We start from the raw sequence: 21,276 nt of genomic DNA on the forward strand, positions 1-21,276 counted from the left end.
CCTTCCCCTAGGCATATGGCACTTCCATTAACTCCAGTGTTATCTTTGTTAGAAGCAGAAGAAGGTGCTTCATTGTCTTCAGAATATTCATAATTTACAAGACCTCTCTTTGGTCTTGATTTATAATTGCTCATAATATTGAAGGGAAAGATGTCTGCACAGATGCTAGCCAGTGTGGGTTTTTTTCAAATTATTATCTATTTCAAAGAACAAAGTGTTCTCTTTGAAACAAACATTTAACAGCAATGATCTAAATTTTAGATTAAAATGTCACCTTACAAAGTGTAACATTATGAAAAATATGCTAAACTAAATTTTATAATGGCAATCTTGAGTGACTCTGAGAAACTTTACAGATATGAAATCATTGAAGAATAGAAATTCATAATATTCATCAATTTCATCCAACAATCATTTAATAAAAACTAATCTCGCATAAGATCCTGTGATAGAAACTGTCGAGAATAAACACACTTTAGCCCTTGAAAAGATTCTGATAGCCAAACTGACACCACCAAATACATAAAGAATTTATAAGGGGACTCATGATATAAATATTTGTCCCCAAACTTAGTTGTCATAATTCAAAAATATTCTCTAGGAAGCCAATCACTTTTAAAATCAGTGTAGCACTTAAACAGTCCTCCTTGCCTGCTCTCACCACCAATGACATTAAAATGCAAACAAATCAACTACAAATCTTGTAAAATAGACAATATTCCATAAGACTGGTGAAAGTCTCCAGGGAAAGCAAGCTGCCATGTTGTGAAGGCTGCTTTGGAGAGGCCCGAATAGCAAGGAACTGTCTCTGTCCAACAGCCAATGAGGACCTGAGTCCAATAAATGTGCATAACTGAGCTTGGAAGTGGATCCTTCCCTAGTCAAGCCTGGGGCATTAAATGAATTTATAAATGGATGTAAAGCATGTAGAACAATTTTGGCACCTAGTAAAAACTTAATACAAAAAAAAAAAAAAAACTGATGAAACTAATTCTGGAAACCTGCTAAAATTACAAATAAGACCACAAAAAATAAGGCTCCCAGGATCCTCTTCATAATTATCCACTAAAAAGGAAGACAACTATAATTTTATAGATGCTTTAAAAAAGAATAAAGTGTATATGAAATGTCAAAAAAAACCCTAGAAAAATAAAAATAAATAAATAGGATCCTCTTTATGATTATGCTTATGCAAACGATAGTGTATTATTTTTCCACATAAACTGTCAGAAAAATTATTCCCGAAAAATCCTTACCAAATTAATTTGTCTGTTTCCTAATAATTAGTACATACTTGCAATTAAACACTAGGATAAACTTTATTTTGATGATTATCTATTTATTTTCTAAAAGACTCAATTCTAATCAAACTTTCTATGCATATTAACCACAAATTTTTGATCTTCATTTTTTTTTTTGCTCTATAAAAGCAGTTTCACACAAATGTAAAGTTTTATACCTGCACAGCTACTAGTCCAATAAAGACACTTATTCAATTAAACAAAACATTTTCTAAATATTTTAACAAAGTACAAATATATTCATAACATAATCTGCTAAAGATTCCAACAACATTTACAGTACCTGCAACAGAATCTACGGATGCCTACAATAATCTGTAGGCTGATTTAGTTTACAGTTACATCTACTGCTATAAGAAATATCATTAATACAAATGCATGATTTACAATATGCCCATCATACCAAGAAAAAAAGATTTATAAAATAAAATATCTTTTAGGTATTTATTATGCCCAGTGTTTAAATGATTATTCTCATTATGGCATAAAAATAATGGTCTTTTATTGATAAAAGATAGATTTTATTAGCTCAAGGACCACTGAAGAGCTTCCAGGAAGCTCCATAGTAAAATTTTCCTATCCTTTCTGTAAAATAAATAGAACACTAGCAATCTCTGTGTATTCCTTAAACATAAACTATGATGATTCCATTCATATTAATTGGGCCTTAAGTAAATGACTTGTTACAAATAAAAATAAACAAAATCTTAGAAACTAACACCACTGACCCAAATTTGGTTTTTAGTTGTTTACATATCTAAGAAATTTCACCATGAAGTGCATATTAAAAATTAACAATTATTTCTAACTTATGCATAAGTCAAAATGCTCACTCTTACCATGGAAACAAAATTTACTTCTGAAAATAATCCACATAAATAATATGTAAACATACAGAGCTTTGAGATAGACTAACATCCTCCCATGTTCTATGGTTCAAATGCAAAGGTCTCCATACTTATGTAAATATACACATTTTCATTAATTTGGGACATATTGATATGACTGTGGACATACCTATGTACACTATAAAACTTTTTTTTTTTTTGAGACAGAGTCTCACTTTGTCACCCAGGTTGTAGTGCAGTGACGCAATCTCAGCTCACTGCAACCTCCACCTCCTGGATTCAAGAGATTCTCCTGGCTCAGCCTATCAAGTGGCTTGGACTACAGGCATGTGCCACCAAGCCCGGCTAATTTTTGTACTTTTAGTAGAGACAGGGTTTCACCACATTGGCCAGACTGGTCTCAAACTCCTGAACTCAGGTGGTCCGCCCACCTTGGCTTCCCAAAGTGCTGGGATTACAGGCATGAGCCACTGTGCCCAGCCTGTAAAACAAATTTTCACAATGTTTCTAGTGACAATGTATTTTTTAGCCCCAACTGCTGGAAAGAAAATAAAAACTTAATATAAAAACTAATTTTCCTTTTTTTAAATGAGTAAAGTTTTTAAGTGGAAAAACAGAGCCAACACTCCTCATTACAAAATGGACTGGGCACTAAAAGGTTCAGAGTCAAAAATGTCTTCAACTGTTCCCCAATGTAATAAAACATATAAGCACGCTCTCTCTAGTCTGGAATTCAGATCATCTTTACTGCTTTGTCTTAGAAACTGCTTTCCAGGGTACAAGACAGCCATGCTGGTAAAATTCCTTCTACTGCCCACTTTATACCTGATGTAATCATATAGGTTGGCATCTTGCAGCATCACACCCCTGATAATCACTGCCAATCACTTTACTCCAAAAATGAAGACAGCATTAAAGGCAATTACCACCCACAGCACCGAACAGGCAATAAATCCCAACCAAAAGATCCTTGATTCAGCCTCTGAGACAGTTTTGTTATCTTGAAGGAATGCCTTCCTGGACTCGCTGTGGCTCTTCCTGGACACTCAATGGTTCTTCCCATTTTCATCAATGTGATTCCAACAATGCAGGCCCATCATTAGTCTGTGTCTTCACTGCCCCAAAATCACATGACAACAAGAGAACTGTCACCATATAGGCAGTAAAGCTGCTGCTGAGCAACTCACAGAGAAAATGGATTATAACTGCCTGGACTCAGAAGAGTAAATTGAAAAATTATGCTATTGGGTATCTGATTATTTTGGTCTATTGTTTTTAATCTCCTATTCTGAGAATGATTTTTGATCAATTAAGTTGTCTTCTCTTCTGTAATGAAAGATGAAATATCTTCAGTGTCATCATTACTGTCCTGCTGCAACACAGTGGCCATGCACTAGCTTCTTGATCTTCACCTTAAATGGATTCACCTTCAGTGACCTTTTTCCAGTGCCATTTACCCTTGAGCTTCCTATATCTTTCTAGTTCCAATTAATGAGCAGCATTCTAGTCACACCTAAGCAGACTAAAATCACGTGCTTGAAGGGACTTTCTGTTGTGAAACCTGGTAGCCCAGTCCCCAAGAGCCTTTCTTAGTACCAACTGTGTACACCGTGTACTCCTCTCTTGCCTTTGAGCTTTGTGGTCCACTCCAAACCAACTGTTAAACAAGACACAAAAGTCTCTCCAGTTTATAAGTCTTCAGGGGTTTGGTTATTAATTACTCAGAAACAGATAAACATGGAGCTGTCAAAAAAAAATCCTTACAATAGTGTCCCCTAGTCCTAGGATCTTAACTGCTTCCCAGAAAGCTAAAACACACTCTGTTTTTATTCACTCATTAATACTACCCCACCACCACTACCACAATTCCCCACACTACTTTCTACCTTAACATTCGCCAAATCCCTTCCTCCAACGTGGTCTGCTCTCCCTAAATGAGAATGCAAGTGAAGCAGAACAGTGGGTCTCAGGTGGAGAGTTTACCTTTCTGAGGAGCCAAGGGTAACAGTCACCATGTAAGCTAAGGCATGTGCCATAGGTCCAGTCATTCATGCAACATTTGCGGTGACTTATCACATCATGACTTATTATCTTATCAGTGATAATGGAGATCACCCAACAAATTCAGAAAAGTTACATGAGCAGCTTAGAGAAATAAACCAAGACTAGAAGACAGAAAGCCTTGATTCCATGCTGCTTCCATGAGAACAGGGGTTCTTAATCCTATCAGAGCAGCACCACCTTTTGATAGCAGACGTTTGTAATCTACAGAAATAGTATGTACACAGAGAAAGAAAAACAATATGAAGTCCAAAATGTAATATAAAAAGAAAACAAAAGATTACTTTTTATTGTCTTTCATATGTGTGATTTAGATATATACGCACGCATGCACACACACACACACACACACACACACACACACACACACACACACACATCAAGATGTAAATACTCAGACATAACACCAAATGATTTAATAATGTAGTAAGATGCTTGCAACCACTTTTAATGGGTACATTTGGATTTTAAAAAATTAAAAAACATTCACCTGAATATTTTCAACAACTTTTACTGGATAATTTGGGATAAGGGTTAAATGTTTATGTACACATACACACATATATATAACTATTATATTTCCTATAAATGTGTATTAGAGCAAGTATATACATATAATAATTCAAATACTGCAAACATCACTGCTACTGCTGATGGGATTTGCCAAAATGATAGACGTTACTTTGTAATGTTACTAATAAATCAAAGTACAACTTTTAAAGTACTCAGCAGCTGCAGTTCTGAAAATTTCAGAATACAGTCATGTGTTGCATAACAACATTTCAGTCAACAACAAACTGCATATACAGTGCTGGTCCCATAAGACTACGGTATCATATTTTTACTGTACCTTTCCTATGTTTAGATATACAAATACTTACCATTGTGTTACAACTACCTATAGTAACATACAATACAGGCAACCCAGGAACACTAGGCTATACCATATAGCTTATGTGTGCAATAGGGTATACCATCTAGGTGTGTGTAAATATACTCTGTAATGTGTGCACAGCAACAAAACTGCCTTGTGACACATTTTTCAGAATGTGCAGCCATCATTAGTGATGCATGACTGTATATTAAAACTGGACATACATAAATATAATTGTCTTTAAATGTTAAATATGGAGTTGTGTGTGTGTGTGTGTGTGTGTGTGTGTGTGTGTGTGTGTGTGTTTAGACAGAGTCTCGCACAGTTGCCCAGGCTGGAGTGCAGTAGCACAATCTTGGCTCACTGCTACCTCCACTTCCCAGGCTCAAGAGATTCTCGTGCCTCAGCCTCCGAAGTAGATGTGATTACAGGCGCATGCCACCACACCCAGATAATTTTTGTATTTTAAGTAAAAACGGGGTTTCACGACGTTGGCCAGGCTGGTCTCCAAATCCTGGCCTCAAGACATCCATCCACCTCAGCCTCCCAAAGTGCTGAGATTACAAGTGTGAGCCACTGCACCCACCCGAGTTAGGCTTTTGGTTCAGGTGATTACAAATAGGTTTTTCAACAATTTAATCTCCAATGGGGACATTCAAAGATTTTGCAAATGCACTTAACAGGCATTCACTTGGTTAGGTGTTCTACATACTACAGAATATCTAGCACTCTTTAACCCCTGCCCACCAAACACCAGCACACTCCATTCTTTGGGACAACCAGTTAGTTCCCACCAATTTCCAAAACACTCCATTAGGGGGCAGTACCACTCCTACTGAGATCCACTGAATAAAACCATCCTTAAAGTATTGACCAGGGACCGACAGACTAGGGACAAAGTGATTAAAAATACAGAGTGAGAGCTTAGAGCACAGTGGAGAAAGTGACATTAAACAACTGTCCAAGTATTTATATCAATGCAAAATACTATAAATGCCATGAAAGAAAGCTATAAATTGCTAATTTAGATGGTGGGGTGGCATCAGACTTGAGGAGTTTGTGGACTACTAAAATTCTTTTCTTTTATTAACTTGGAGACATAAATAGGGTTGGCAGTGTTTTAACTGTGCCATGAAAGGTCATTTAAAAATATTAACAATAACTAGCATTTGTAATCATCGTAGTAGCAGGAAGGCAGAAAATAAATTATCTCTGGATTTTTAACATATATATTTTAATATATAATATAACAAAAGTTATATATATAGTTATATATATTTTATTTTATTTCATATACATATACATAGATACATATACAACAGAAGAGTTCTTTTACCTTGGTGGAAAACCTCACTACATTTTTTTCATTGTCTTTGCTGCAGGCTGGTATAAGACGGCAGCATTTTGCTGTCATATACTAGATCTATGTGTGGTCTCTGGACCAGAAGCATCAACATTACCTGAAAGTTTGTGAAAAATGCAAACTTTCAGGCCCCATCTCAGACCTACTACATCAAATCTCTCTCTCTCTCTCTCTTTTTAAGGGTCAGGGTCTCACTCTGTCACCAAGGCTGGAGTACAACGGTGGGTGTGATAATAACTCATTGCAGCCTGCATCATCTGGACTCAAATGATTCTCCCACCTTGAGTCTCCTGAGTAACTGGGACTACAGGCACACAACCCATGCCTGTCTAAGTTGTTATACATATTAGAGATGGGGTGTCTCGCTATGTTTCCTAGGCTGGTCTCAAACTCCTGGCCTCTACTAATCCTCCTGCATCAGCCTCCCCAGTCACTGGGATTACAGGCACGAGCCACTATGCCTGGCCCAAATCTCATTTTAACAAAATCCCCAGGTGATTCAAATCCATATTAAAGTTTGAGAGGCAGTGTGTGGCAGAATAGACCATATGGACCCTCAATGGCTGAAATTCAGCCATAGCCATCTACATTTAAGAATCAGTAATGACCTTTAACACTTGAAAGTGATTCAGGAATCCTGGAAAAATCAGGGTGAAAGATGAAACAGAAAGCACACAAGCTGCTACAACGGAAGTATCTTGTGGTGGGAAGGAAAGCAAACAAGCTAGAATACTAAAAATCATCTTTCTGGCCAGGCACGGTGGCTCACACCTGTAATCCTAACACTTTGGGAGGCTGAGGCAAGTAGATCACTTGAGTCCAGGAGTTCAAGACCAGCCTAGGCAACACAGCAAAACCTTATCTCTACAAAAAATAAACATTGCCAGGCATGGTGGCACACACCTGTTGTCCCAGCTACTCAAGAGACCACGGTGGGAGAATAGCTTGAGCCTGGGAGGTCAAAGCTGTAGTGAGCCATGATTGCGCCACTGCACTCTGGACTAGTAGACAGATCAAGACTCTGCCTCAAAAAATAATAATAATTGAGAAGAAAAAGAAAATGAAGGCTAATCACAAACAAAAAGCATTCATAGCTTTGTAACAGACTTTAGGAGCATAAAACTGAGCTGTGGGGCTCCTATGTGGGAGAATGCATCCAGGGATTTCGCTAAATGCTGAGTCTTGTCCTGACTGCTACTCCTGCCACAAGACAAAACAATTTTGTCACTATTAGTCAAGAATTCAGCCTACTATTTACATGACTTCACTAGTGCCTGTTTAGGTGCTACAGTTAAAGTCACAGTCTGAGATCATAATCCCACAATTAGTTTTTCTAACTCTCTAGAGAAGTGTGGAACTCTCTCTAGAAACGTGTTAATTATGAGCAAAGACATGAGGTCAGATTCGTGTCTATTTTCCAGGCCACTTTGATGGGAAAATAATTGCCAGTACAATGCAATGCCTTTTATAGAAAGAAGAAAAGTTACAGTAAAGATCTGCGCTAGCCGGGCACCGTGGCTCATGTCTGTAATCCCAGCACTTCGGAAGACCAAAACAGGAGGATTGCTTGAGCCCAGGAGTTTGAGCCCAGCCTGGGCAACACAGTAAGACCACTGTCTCTACAAAAAATTTTAAAAACTTAGCCCGGTGTGGTGGCATGCACCTGTAATCACAACTACTTCAAAGGCTGAGGCAGGAATATCACTTGAGCTTGGGAGGGTGAGGCTACAGTGAGCCATAATTGCACCACTGCACCCCAACCTAGGCAAAAGGGAAGACCCTGTCACAAAAAAAAAAAAAAAAAAAAAAAATGGAGTTGACCAATAAGGTAGCCACTAGCCACATATGGCTAATAAGCACCTGAAATGTAGCTCGTCCAAACTGAGATGTATAATAAAATACACAAGCAGATTTACTAAACAAACAAAAAAAGAGTAAAATATCTCAATAATAATTTTTATGTCCAAATTATATTTTTTATATATGGAGATATAGGGTTTTCAAAGTATAATAAAAGTAAAGTCATTTGTTTCTTTTACTTTTTGGGTTTTTTGTTTTTTTAGACTAGGTTTCATTCTGTTACCCAGGCTGGAGTGCAATAGTGCAATCACAGCTCACTTCAGCCTCAAACTCTGGGCTCAAGCAATCGTCCCACCTCAACCTGTGGAGTAGCTATGTCTACATGACAGGCACACACCAAACCTAGCTTTTTTTTTTTTTTTTTTTGTAGAGACGAGGTTTCACTATATTGCCCAGGCTGATCAACTCCTGGCCTCAAGCCATCCTCCCACCTCAGCCTCTGAAAGAGCTAGGATTACAAGCCTGAGCCACAACACCTGGGTTCTTTTACTTTTTTTTTCAAATCTGGGCAGCTGTTTCAACTGGCACCTGGAACGCCTGGGATCTTTTACTTTTTTAATGTAACTACAAGAAAAAATTTAATGACATGAAGTTTGCATTATATATCTATGGAACAGGGCTGGCCAAGAAGCTCATTACAATTATACATGCATCAATCTTCAGTTTAGATTATGTAATCTATAGATAATTAGAGATAATCTACAGATAATCCTAGAGAATAACTGCAGAAAACAAGAATTTTGGAGATAGCCAAACAAAAAGAGGTGCTTGGCAGTATTGATCTTTTCATTTTAACAACAGCTGAGTAAGAGAGCCCTTTCAGAAATGTCTGCCTCAGGGTTCCTAAATTTATACCCAAAGAAGAGAGAAACATCAAGTATTTAATAAATATAGAGCTGTGGGAGGAACTGATAAAAACTGAAGTGCAATCCCAGTGATGACCAGTTCTCTCAGAGCCTAGGAATGTAGGGGTGGAAAAGATAAACAAATTCCACTGACAATAGCCACTAATTTCCTGGTCTAAGACATTAAATAACTAAACCTTCCCGCCTCCAAGTAAATGGGAAAGTAAAACCACAATCCCAATACTTGCCTCAGACCAAGAACCGCGCTACCAGTGGAAGTCACAGAAAGGCCATATTGATTTGCAAAGGTGTAAGTACAAATTAAAATTAACTCATAGTTCCTCTTCCATAGTACAAAGAAAAACAGAAAAGCTCCCATAGGATTAAAAAGTAGATTCAGAAATTACTTTTTAAATAGCAAGACCTCCACACACCGTGTTAAAACATCACCAACAATGGAAAATGGTGCAGGGTCAGATTTAGCTTGGGAATAAGACTATGAGTACGAAGCAAAGCAAAGTAGCTAAAGCCATCTCCAATCTAGGCAGATTCCTCTCATTCCTGGCCCCGGGAACAATCCCATCACTTAGGAAATCTGGACCTCTGCCAGCCTGCTGCTTCTGTAGCATGCTGGGGGATGGGTGAAGAGGGTGGAAATGTCTGGGCAGCTGGCTTTTATCACAAAGCCTTCTCTCTTAGAAATGCATATAATGAATTTCCTAGACATGATATAACACAGAATTTTAAGTGATTAATAGTGCAAAAATATTGCATTTAAAATACATTTAAAAAATGAATCTCTAAGGTATAAGAGACCAATAATTACATGAATTAAATCTGATGCAAATATTAAAATAACTGTATTTTAGTGGTTTTTGAACTGCTTTCATTAGGCTTAACCTCGAAACATCTAACTAGGAGAGGAAGAAACTAGCCTATTGAAAGCTTAATGTATGTGGCAGGTACCACCTTAACTTATTCCACTTAAAAATAACTTTTTTTTAGAGACAGAGTCTCGCTATGTTGCCCAGGCTGAAGGGCAGTGAATCACAGCTCGCTTCACCCTCGTGCTCCTGGACTCAAGCCATCTTCCTGCCTCAGCCTCCGGAGTAGCTAAGACAACAGGCATGTGTCACCATACCTGGACAGGTTTTTTTTTATTATTATTATTTAGAACTGAGGTCTTGTTACATTGCCCAGGCTTGTCTCAAGCAATCCTCCTGCCTCGATCTCCCAAAGCACTGAGATTAGGCATAAGCCACTGTGCCCAGACACAATAAATTTTTAGTAGAGAATTTACCATGAACCTTTCACTGTTTTAAGCGTTTTACACATTTTGAAACTGCTGTGATCCTAAGAACCCTATGAGCTAAGTATTATTAGTATCCTCCTGTTAGAGATGAGGAAGCTGAGGCATGCAGATATTAAGTATCACCTAGCCAAGGAGTGTGGGAGCCTGCATATGACTGACTACAGGTTTATGACACCAGGCAGCTCACTCTAGCATCCTGACTTACTACCCCATAATATATGAGACTGCCTCACAGCCTTCACTCGCAGATGAGGACGCTGAAGCTCAGGGAGATTAAACAACTGTCTGTTCGTGGTAACAAAGCTACTAAGTGGTGAGGCACAGTTTCAAATCCATATCTAATGCTAAATCCTTCTCATAAGCAGCTTCCTGTTATCACCAAGCCTCTGCTCCAGTTTGTAATGCTGTCAGAAATATCTCATTTTCTCCTATTCTCAGGGGGATTGTTCTAGCCACTTCTCTCTCTTTCCACTTAGCCAAACTGCCAATACTGCCTCTGCAGTTTGAGCTGTTGGTTCTTGAGGCACCTAAAGAATACAAAATAGGATTTATGTTTTTTACTGCTATGTAAAATTAAGCATTCAGGTCCATAAATCTAGAATGCAGAAACACAGAAGCTAGAGAACAAAATGCATTTGTCTGACTAGACAAATTAGAAAGTGACTCATTATTTGTCATTAATGTTATGAAGTAGAAGAAATAACTACCTTTTTGAAATCCACATCACTAGGGTTTCTAGGTCACATACCTTGCCTAATCTGATGCTGAATGCAATGTGCTTAAACACTGACCTTTTCAGGCAAAGCAGAATAAGGGGGTGAGAGGGCAGGAAACCTGGGTCCCAGACAAAGTTCCACTGTGAAAACAGAAGATTGTGGCCTGGGGAAAAGCACTTACCTTCCCTTGGTACAATTTCCACCTCTACAAAATAGAAATGAATATATATGTCCACTCCTTCATCGGGCTGTTTTGTTGCAAGAATTCACTGCAGTATCATACGAAATTGTTTTGTAAACTATGAAGCCCTATAAAATATATATTATAAATATGCGGTGACACTCTTGCCTAATCTTAGCAGGCATGAGAAGGGGTTTCAGGGCCTCTGATGATGACAAAGAGAAAGACAGCAAGCAGTCTGTGCCTCTAATCCCACACACCCAGTAACCCAACCTTCCAGATGAAATCTTCACTGGACTTTCAGGTTCAGAAGCTGTGTTTTAAAACAACAGTGAGAGATAATAAGCACGGATTTAAATAAAACGCTTGAAAACTCTGGGAAGGCATTATCAGCACTGCAACTGCCATCCTAATCAAATCTCTGAGGGATGGCTCAGGATGCTCAAGGGTAACGTTAATTGCTAGACTTTCTGATCAAATGTGAGATGGTGAAAATTTTACCTTAAAATTCCTGAAAAATGAACTGACATTCACAATACCTACACATTCTACTTTTTAATAGGTTTTTAAAAACTTAAAAAAAAAAAAAACCCTAATACCTTAAAATCTAATGTTCAGAACACTTCAGATTTTCCTTTTCAGTTGTGCTTTTTTTCCTTCTTTGTTTCCCACTATGGCCATGCCATCAACCCTGCCAAAGAGATGCATACATACAGAGAAAAGCCCTTTAAAGGGGGCAAAATAACTGAAGATCTCCAAATTCAACTAAAGAAACAGCTGCCCATCTCTTAAAATAAAAGATGTCTAATTATTGGTATTCATGTGGTCAGCCTACACCCTCAGAAGGGCACAGATCCACTCTTTCAGTCACAGCAGAAATCCTTTTAAGCCATTTGACATCCTGCACTGTGCAGTTTTAGACCTACACATATTTCTGGGTTAGAGGAAAAGCACATGATCACAAACTCTAGGAAGAAAAAAATTACAGAAGACAAACACAACAAAAATTTTTAAATAAAGAAAAAGAGTATATATATATATATATATATACACACACACACACACACACACACACACACACACACACAACGAGAAAGCCAGTGAGTGGACAAATGGCATGCTATTACATTAATAATGAAAACTATGAATATTCATTACACAATTGTCATAAATAGAAGGAAGGAAAACTAGAGAGTACAGATGGAGCAAAAACTCGAGTGCTAAAAAAAAAAAAAAAAAAGAAAGAAAGAAAAGAAAAGAAAAAGAAAGAAAGAAAAGAAAACACATGCAGTCTCAGACACTACTTTTTAAGTAGGGTCCCTGGGTAGAAACTTTGATCTAAGGACAGTAAAGAAGGAATTTCCTCACACAAGGTAAATAAACAGCATAAACTACCCAGAATGACAGGAAGAGCTTTCACTAAAAACACAGTCAGGATAGTCTTTTCTTAAGATGTTTGGAAAAAAGATAATCTAACTCCCAAATCACGATAAGGTTAATAGGTATTGCTTCACCCTCCCATACCCCTACTACCCACTTAGAGGACCACCCCAGATAAAAATCCAATGCACTAATGTGCAATCTCAAATGTTTATAATTTTTAGAGATCTTAGGAATGAAGAAGAAAACCAAAAATACAAATAGGATTAACCCCAAAACATGTGCTCAGGGATCACAGCTTTTTAACCCAACTGCATGCTGGGAACTTCAGGGAAAGATCACCGCACTAGATTGACAGTTTGTCTATTAAAAAAGGTTTCAAGGAAAGTACAGAAAACTCATAAGCTCAAGATGATAATGCACACATTTACTAATCAAAAACGCTACCACATAGACAGACATTTATTTTTAAAATGTACACAGAATATTCCAAATTGCAGTTTCCAAACAAACAATAGGGACAAAAAGATGCAGGCACTAAATTTCTGACAACCGTCAACATCTGACCTGTACTTTTTAATTAGATAAGACTCCAACTCCTTAAGGCAAATGCCACAGTTTAATAAATAGTAAGTACCTACCCTAAGCAGGAAAACCTGTTTGTTTGTAGCACTTTCATTGTACTTTGTTTCTCAATTAGTCCCACAGCCTATGGCTATGCTAATACACTCTTAGCATTAATTTGCAACTTAAAAGTTACACAATTCAAGTAAATGTAGCCCAATCATCATCAAATGCAAGGAACTTTCAATGTTCCCTTTCAAAGGCCAACAATCCAGCAGTCTCTCCAGCTGCTACTTAAGGAGTTGTGAGGGCCCTGTCTGGGTCTCTACTACTTCTGGAGCTTCACTAGCCCAGTGACCCCGTGCTAGCTGCTTAACTTCTCCAAACTTCCGTCTCCCCATCTGTAAAAATAGAAATAATAGTGCCAACATTACTGGGAAAATTAAATAAGGTCCATAAAGAAAAACATTTAAAATAAATCTCATCCCCATGAAGAAACAGCTGGTGAATTCCGATGGTGGGGGCGGGAGGAGGGACGGAAGAAAGAAAGGAAGGAAGGAAAGGAGCGAAGGAAGAAGGAAGTGGGGGAGGGAGGAAGGGAGGGAGGGAGGAAGTACAGAAGGAAGGAAAGAGGGACAGGAGAAAAAGTTTGAATTATGGGAACAAACACCTAAAAGATTCAAAAAGCAGTATCTGTTTATTCTCGCAATGAACATTTATTCAGCACCTACTATGTACAAAGGACTGTTCTGAATAAATGAGATTTAGAGAGAGGTAGAAATGCTGTCTCTGCCTTCAGGAATCTTACATCAGTCTTGCGGGGGGAACAGAGTATTTTAAGGATGTGAACATCTGCTCGGACAACAGGTCCCAAGACTTTGATAAGTGTCTATGAGGGGAAAATATCCTGATGGAGAAAGTGCCCCAGTTACTCAACACATGAACACAAGCCACATGGAATAGAGACAAAGGGGCTTCCCCTGCCAGACAGTAAATATGTTCCAGTAAAATGATGGCAAACAAGAAAGGGAAGCAAGTAGAATCAGGAGCACCTCTAGGGAGGCACCAGCTCAGAAATGAGGAGGTACAGGAAGATTCTCCCTCCCTCCATATCTAGGGTAATCATCATAGACCTTCTGGAAATCCTGTGACCAGATGTACACTGTAGATGTGACATATGTGAACGCTGTTTCCTTCTGAAACATGGGTTAGTAATGCTTACATATGCAGAGCTCCTGACTGTCCTGTGGGATGCAAAATCCAATCCACAAAAAACCATCCAGCATACAAACCATACCAGTGGACATTCCTTTCTGCCAGATCCAGTAACACATGGTCATGGCAAGGCCACTGTGATGGGCAGAGGTGGGACAACAACAAGAGGAAGCCTAAATTTGGACTTTACAGAATCAGTTTCACGGAGGTTCCTAAAATTAGATTGCTGATATTCCCACCACAAAGCCAGGAGGCTCCATGTGCCCCTCCACTTGTGTCCACAGATGTGAGGACTAGTGTAGGGAATGGCCCAAACGTCACACGCAGCACCATTCTGCGTGTACCAGTGCTTTGTGGGGCACAGCCCAACTCTATGAAGCAGTGGTGTCTGCTCTGTGCCAAGACCCTTTAAAGGAATTACAAGCATTATCTTATTAATTTTTAGAACTTTGCCAGGTGGAGATGGTTATCCCTGTTGTACAGATAAAGAAAAGGAGACTACTAGGCGGCCTCATACAGATTGTAAATGGGGACAAGGGGACAAGCTGGAAGAAGGCTGGAGGAGATTCCAGCTCCTGTGCTCTCCACTCATACCCAGATTCCGAGGTCGTTCAGGTGGAGAAGCTTGTTCAGGTGAAGAAGCATTGCTCACCACAGACTGGAGAGCACAGAGTTTCAGCTAGAAACAGCATTGTTACTGCCCCTGACATACCAGTGCCAGTCAATCAATATATCAAAAATAAAAGAACTTCCAAAGAAAAATACCCAGCCCAGCCAACTGAATTAATAATTAGACAATTAATGTGATAAGTTAAAAATATGTTGAGTTAATAATTCCTGTGCCTTGTCTGTGCTTTGCTGATCCTTGAAATGGTAGATGTCCCAATCAAAGTTCATAAATATATTTCAAGCTGCCAACTAGATAAAAATACTGTACACTAATACATCATCTTGTAGGACATATATTACAGAAACATTTAATATACAGCAAGGGGATGTCAACTAGATCGAGAATAAAGAGTCATATATCTGTTGTTGTTGTTGTTGTTGTTACTGTTTTGAGGAAGAGTCTTGCTCTGTCACCCAGACTGGAGTACAGTGTCACAACCCCAGCTCACTGCAACCTCTGCCTCCCAGGTACAAGCGATTCTCCTGCCTCAGATCCCAAGTAGCTGGGAATACTGGCTTAGGCCACCACACCAGCTAATTTTTATATTTTTAGTAGAGACAGGGTTTTGCCATGTTGGCCAGGCTGGACGCAAACTCCTGACCGGAAGCAGTGTGCCCACCTTGTCCTCCTAAAATAATGGGATTACAAGTATGAGTAATCACACCCATTTCTTTTTTTCCTTCAATATCAAATTTTACATTCCCCAAAACAGCCTTCAAATAAGTAAACATAATCGTCAGTTCTCTCACACAGCAAGCTTTAAAAAAACCAACAGAAATTACTATACAATGTACTTGAAGACTTTGATTATTAAATACTTAGAGAAATTAAAATAACATTTTATGTTCATTAAAATGTTTAATAGTGAAAAAAAACTCATCTGAGGCCTAAAGAAAAATAACAGCTTTCATCTAAAAAGTTACAGGTATCAAGAGGAAAAAAAAAACTATAAAAATCATTTGCAGATGACATACAATATAAATTTATAAAAATGTATAGGAGTAGAAATAATAAGAAAAATTGATTCTCATTCTTAATTAGCAAATTTTTTAAAGGTGTCTTGAAAGCATATTCATGGTAAATGAAACCATGGTAAATCAAATCATGAAGATTAAGAAAACTACAATCTGTACTTTATACAGAGATATTTATTTTTTTTAAAATAGTGAGCTAACGGCAGTGGCTCATACCTGTTATCCTAGCTACTCAGGAGGCTGAGGTGGGAGGATCACCAGAGCCCAAGAGGTCAAGGCTACAGTGGGCTACAGTCACCCTTGGGTGACAGAGTGAGCCCTGACTCAAAAAAAAAAAAAACAAAACTGTAAATTGAAAAGGGTATACTTTTTAAAATACTGAAAGAAAACTCTTTTTATAAATATAAAATATAAAATTCTAAACTTCTGATTTTTCTGTATCATCTGTAGTTTCTTATATTTTCATTAATAACCAGGGTTATTTTATAACATAAAAATGTAATACTATCATAATTAATAACATAAAAATATAGGCTGGGCACAGTGGCTCTCCTGTAATCCCAGCACTTTGGGAGGCCCAGGTGGGTGGATCGAGGTCAGGAGTTTAAAACCAGCCTGACCAATATGGTGAAGCCCTGTCTCTACTAAAAAAAAAAAATACAAAAATTAGCTGGGTGTGGTGACGTGCATCTGTAGTCCCAGCTACTTAGGAGGCTGAGGCAGGAGAATCACTTGAACCCAGGAGGCAGAGGTTGCAGTAAGCCGAGAGCACGCCACTACACTCCAGTCTAGGTGATAGAGGGAGAGAGAGACTCTGTCTCAAAAATTAAAATTAAATTAAATTAAAAATATAAACTGTTTTCAAAAGTAATCTTTGAGTTTCCAGGCTATATCTTTTATTTAAATGTCCAGTTTTCTTAAACCCCTGCATATGTGTCAACTATGTAACTTGAAATGGATTTAAAACCACTAGGGATGTTAAATATCATTCAATCAATATTGTGCATTAGACAGGGAAAACTGCCTTAGCTTCATTTCTTTCCCTTCCTTTACCCTCAAGATAAATGTAATTTGAAGTGAAAGAAATAGATGTTACAACTTGGATCCACACATCACACTCACCACCAGTCTGACAGGTGAAATACCCAATGGAGGTGGAAACTAGTTAGAGGCTCTCAAATGTATGTTAAATGCTTCCCAAACAAACAGCAGGAAGGGGTAGCAAATACATTCATTTTCAAAGTAAATATTAATTTAATGAGCTTGGTGACCGGAAAACTGATTCTCCTCTCTTGAGATTTTTACTTCCCTGCTCCTTCTCAATAAAAAGCAAAAGAAAAACAAAACACTAATAAGGCATAAATTCTGCTACTTCTGAGTCCAAATGGTACCAGAGAAGAATCTAAAATCATACTTTCTGTATGTGTCTTCAAATCTTTCCAACTCAACTGATGGTAAAAAGGGAAGACAAAGTAAATCAAACAATGTAAATACTTGCAGAACTAGTCCATGAAATGCAGTGGTGAGCATAAGAAAGGCCAAGTCTTTTTTTAGGAGCCATAATTCTGTTCTCTAATAGCAGAACAGGGCCAATCATTATAAAACATCTGTCTCCTGCCTAAGATTTCCCTCTTTTTCTTCCCTTGCCTGCACGAGTCACGCATCAGAAAAGTGTTATGTCTGGTACAGTGCAAAGATGGCAAATGCAACCAAAACGTCATTCACTGGATCCAGTGCCTGTGTCATGAAACGGTTCAGGGCAAGGTGGAGCCCAGGGGCTGGCAGCTAAACCACTAAAAACCAAGGTGTTTCCAGAAAGAAGAAAATCCAATGATATTGGAAGCATAGGAAAGAGGAAAAAAAGAGAGAAAGAAAGAAAAAAAAAAAGGGTCTATTCCTTTCCTTAGCACCCACTTTACCAATAATAAAGAATCCAAAGTATTGAATATTTCTCCCTATAACCACCTAAAGTCTTTCATCTAAGATGTAAATATTAAAAACATGTCTGTTTCCTCTGTATTTTTAAACTTCACAAAGACTTTAGCTGTCATAATATGAAATAAAAATGAAGCTAGAGTGGTTTCACATGTACAAGCTAATAATCCAAATGTATATATTCAGGATTCAAAGAAAAAGAATGCATTTATTATCTGACATTTTCTGTTCAATATTAACCATTTGCCTTGTTTAATGAAGGCAATTTACACCCATTGAAAGATGTTCTGACACCTTTTCTGAAACATGCTAGTTAAAACACTTACCAGAGTTTTTCTCATCACGCCTTCCAGCTCAAACCAGTCTGTACTTCACAAGGTGGTCCACGGTACCTCAATCAACAGTTAACCTTCCATAATCTTCATTGACTACAGAGTCCTCATGTCTAGCAGGAAATTTTTACTCAACAAATTACTGCCAGAAGGGTTAAGTTTACATCTCACCAAACAATCCACTCACTTCCCACCTAAATCAGATAAAAATGGCAATACAAGCATAGTTTTAACGTAATCTTGAAACTAAAATCTAAAATGCAAAGGGTAATTCATCAAAGAAACCCCCTTGATTTCACAAAGACTAATCAACTAAGTTCTCTTCAGCAACATTTTTTAGTAACTTAATGATTTAATCTCCCTGGGCCTCAGTTTCCTCTCTGTAAAATGGGTGTAACTCATTTCAAAAATGACCTAGGGAGACAATCGAAGATGGCCGAATAGGAACAGCTCTGGAGTGCAGGTCCCAGCGAAAACACAGAGGGTGAGTGACCACCGCATTTCCAAATGAGTTTTTACTGCCCATAGACTAGGAGATTCCCAGGCGGAAAAGCACCAAGAGACTCCAGCATGGCTGTCTGAGCTAGTGCAGTGGGTCTCTGCATAAAAACTCAGGCAAATCTGGGCGGCCATTTCAACTGGCCCCTGAAGCCCTTGGGAAACAGAGTCGCCCATTCAACTGGAAAAAAGGGGGGCTGAAACAGGGAATCAGGTGATCTTGCTTGGGGGGTCCCACCCTCACAAAGACCAGCAATCTGAAACACTCTGGAGTGAGAGTTTCACAGTAAGCACAGCTGGACCCTGGACAGTCCAGCTTTGTGGGAGGAAGGGTGTATGCCATTACCGAGGCAGTCCACCACTACTGAGGCAGTCCGCCATTACCGAGGCAGTCCACCATTACAGAGACAATCCGCCATTACTGAGAGAGACTGCCATTACTGAGAGAGACCGCCATTACTGAGAGAGACTGCCATTACTGAGGCAGTTCTAACTAAACCTCTAACAAAACCACAAGGAAGTTCACATGGCAGAGCCCATGGCAGCTCAGCAACACCTCTGTTGGCAGACTGTGACTAGGCTACCTCCTCACTGGGCAGGGCATCTCTGAAAAAAGGCAGCAGCACATCAGGAACTTATAAATAAAGCAGCAGACCTAAATGTACCTGCCCAGCAGCTCTGAATGGAACAACGGAGCTCACAGCTCAGCACTTGCACTCCTATAAGGGACAGACTGTCACCTCAAGAAACTCCCTGACCCCCATATATCCAAAGAGACACCTCATAAAGGAGAGCTCAGGCTGACATCTGGTGGGTATCCTTCTGGGACAAAGATAACAAAAGAAGAAATTGGCAGCAACACTTACTGTCTTGCAGCTACTGCAGGTGATCCCCAGGCAAGCAGGGTCTGGAGTGGACCTCCAGCAGTCCTACAGCAGAGGGGCCCACTGTTAGAAGGAAAACTAAAAAACAGGAAGAAATAACTTCATCATAAACAAAAAGGATGTCCACTCAGAGACCCCATCTGAAAGTCACCAACTACAAAGACCACAAGTAGATAAATCCACAAAGATGGGAAGAAACCAGTGCAAAAAGGATGAAAATACCCAAAACCAGAATTCCTGTCCTCCTCCAAGGGATCACAACTCCTCACCAGCAAGGGAAGAAGGCTGGATAGAGAATGAGTCTGATGAATTGACAGAAAAAGGCTTCAGAAAGTGGGTAATAACAAATTGCTCTGAGCTAAAATAACATGTTCTAACCTAATGCAAAGAAACAAAGAACCTTGAAAAAAGGTTTAATGAAATGCTAACAAGAATAAACAGCTTAGAAAAGAATACAAATGAATTGATGGAGCTGAAAAACACAACACAAAAATTTCAAGAAGCATACACAAGTTTCAATAGCCGAATCGACCAAGCAGAAGAAAGGATATCAGAGATTGAAGATTAACTCAATGAAATAAAATGAGAAGGCAAGATTAGAGAAAAAAGAGTAAAAAGAAATGAACGAAGCCTCCAAGAAATATGGGATTACGTGAAAAGACCTAATCTACATTTGATAGGTGTCCCTGAATGTGATGGAGATAATGAATCCAAGCTTGAAATCCCTCTTCAGGATATTATCCAGGAGAACTTCCCCAGTCTACCAAGGCAGGCCAATATTCAAGTCCAGGAAATACAGAGAACACCACAAATATAATCCTCAAAAAGAGCAACCCCAAGGCACATAATTGTCAGATATACCAGGGTTAAAATGAAGGAAAAACTGCTAAGGACAGCCAGAGAGAAAGGTCGGGTTACCCACAAAAGGAAGTCCATCAGACTCACAGCAGATCACTCAGCAGAAACCCTAGAAGCTAGAAAAGAGTGGGGCCAATATTCAACATCCTTAAAGAAAAGAACTTTCAACCTAGAATTTCATATCCAGCCCAACTAAGCTTCATAAGCGAAGGAGAAATAATATCCTTTACAAACAAGCAATTGCTCAGATTTCATCACCACCAGGACTGCCTTATAAGAGCTCCTGAAAAAAGCACTAAAAATAGAAAGGAACAACCAGTACCAGCCACTCCAAAAACATACCAAATGGTAAAGAGCAATGACACAATGAATAAATTGCATCAGCTAATGGGCAAACAACGAGCTAGCATCAAAATGGCAGGATCAAATTCACACATAACAATATGAACCTTAAATGTAAATGGGGTAAATGCCCCAAACAAAAGACAGACTGGCAATTAGGATAAAAAGTAAAAAGCCATCGGTGTGCTGTATTCAGGAAACCCATCTCACGTGCAAGGACACACATAGGCTCCAAATAAAGGGATGGAGGAAGATTTACCAAG

General features: G+C 38.7%; 1 protein-coding gene and 1 pseudogene across 4 annotated transcripts in view; both read right to left on the reverse strand.

Annotated features, from left to right (window-relative positions):
* CDK14 (cyclin dependent kinase 14) overlaps window positions 1–21,276 on the reverse strand; it is a 602,339-nt gene that overhangs the window by 521,869 nt on the left and 59,194 nt on the right. The window lies entirely within an intron of this gene.
* LOC116533347 lies at window positions 2,562–4,549 on the reverse strand (annotated as a pseudogene).

The sequence above is a fragment of the Sapajus apella genome, unplaced genomic scaffold, assembly GCF_009761245.1.
Source record: "Sapajus apella isolate SASKATOON/1434 unplaced genomic scaffold, GSC_monkey_1.0 scaffold81, whole genome shotgun sequence".
In the NCBI taxonomy this organism is placed as follows: Eukaryota; Metazoa; Chordata; class Mammalia; order Primates; family Cebidae; genus Sapajus; species Sapajus apella.